The following is a 1,647-nucleotide window of genomic DNA, read 5'->3' as shown; positions in this document are numbered from 1 at the left end:
GCATTAAGAGAAAAATATTGGAAATTGGAACCATGAGCAAGCTCATTTTACCTCTTCATTTCTCTAAAATTCGTACATGGCCAAAAACACAAATTTTGGAATAAGAGAGAGGAGTGAAATACCTAGAAAAACTTAAGATTAAGATAGGATTCTGCCAACTATTGAAGGAACCAAGCTAAAGCTAAAGGATTTAAGCATATTAGCAACCCAAAAGCTGAAATTGGTAAGTTGTTACTTGAGTGTTATTAATTTGTCATTAGGGTTCTTGATTACAAATTGGAAAAACTTTATTTGATGCTCTCATTGATTAATTAAAGGTCTGATTATCATGAATTAGTAGAGTATTGAATGATTGCATAAAGATTAAGCTTGATTTAAGTTTAAGTATGTTAAGATAGAAAACTGTCAAAATTCCAGCAACCTTGATGTTCGGTATTTTAGGCATAACATGGGTTATATAAGTCCAAATTAAGCTTAATTGGTGTCTATAGAAATTTTAAAGAGTCCTCTATAACTTTTTAGTTTTATGATTTTGCTATTTTTACCTTTTTGGTTACTTAAATTGAGCAAACAGATTGCTGCTCGGGTACAACTAGCTGTATGACCCTTGCTCAGTAATTTGAAAATAATTAAATCTATAGAAGTCGGAATTGAGTAATTCTTCTTGGAGATGAAACTAGATGCATAAATGGATATGTCTATTTAATATGAGATTTTTGTATTAAGCCAATTTTGCCCAGCAATAAATATACCTTGGTACTAAATTCTGTCTAGAAAACAGAAATGTTAGAGATTAGTTTTATGCAATTTATTGATGTTAATTTGAGTTAAATTGGTATTTAACTAGATGGGAAATGTTTATAGGATATTAAAACAGTAATTGAGAGTCTTAGAGAAAGAGTTAGACCTATGAATTAGAGAGGGGATGATCTTGTAATGCATTAGAACTCGCATTTACATGAATATTTGTAATATGCATGAAATGTGAATTGATGAATGTGTTGACAGGTACTCAAAGGCCTGGAAAGGAAGTTGTGGAGAAAGGAGGTTCTTATATGCTAAAGGAATAAGTATATTTTGAGTAAGTAAATAGTTAATATTTGCTATGTTCATATATTTAATCAAATGTTCCGCAAATGGTTGCGTTTGCTTAATATTGTTTATGTTTGAATGACTGAGATGGAAATGATTGGTGTTGAGTGGAACAATTGTTATTGCTGAAATATGATATAAGTGAAATGATTGAATTGTGATGTTAAGTGCATATGTGCATGTGAATGGTGGATTCCCCTGTGAAAAAAAAATATATATATAAAGCCTTGGGAGGCTAAAGCCTAGAGAGGCTATAAAAGTGTATAATGTGAGATGAGGCGGAGCAGCTTACGTGTGTGATATGTGAGGATGAGGCGGAGCAGCACATTAAAGGGGATCCACAAGCCGTGAGAACTAACCATAATTGTTGAATTGTATTTCTTCTATGATGGTTGTAATGAATTGAGTAGAATGGTATGACTTTATACCTAAACTATGAATATCATGGAAAGTTATGTGATTGGGTGGAAATTGTATTAAGTATATGTGATATAGATTATGTTGATTATTTATTTACCGAGCTGGAGGCTCACCCCTCTCCAAAATTTTTCTTTT

This window comes from Ricinus communis, chromosome 1 (genome assembly GCF_019578655.1).
Source record: "Ricinus communis isolate WT05 ecotype wild-type chromosome 1, ASM1957865v1, whole genome shotgun sequence".
Taxonomy (NCBI): Eukaryota; Viridiplantae; Streptophyta; class Magnoliopsida; order Malpighiales; family Euphorbiaceae; genus Ricinus; species Ricinus communis.
Note: the sequence above shows the minus strand (reverse complement) of the source record.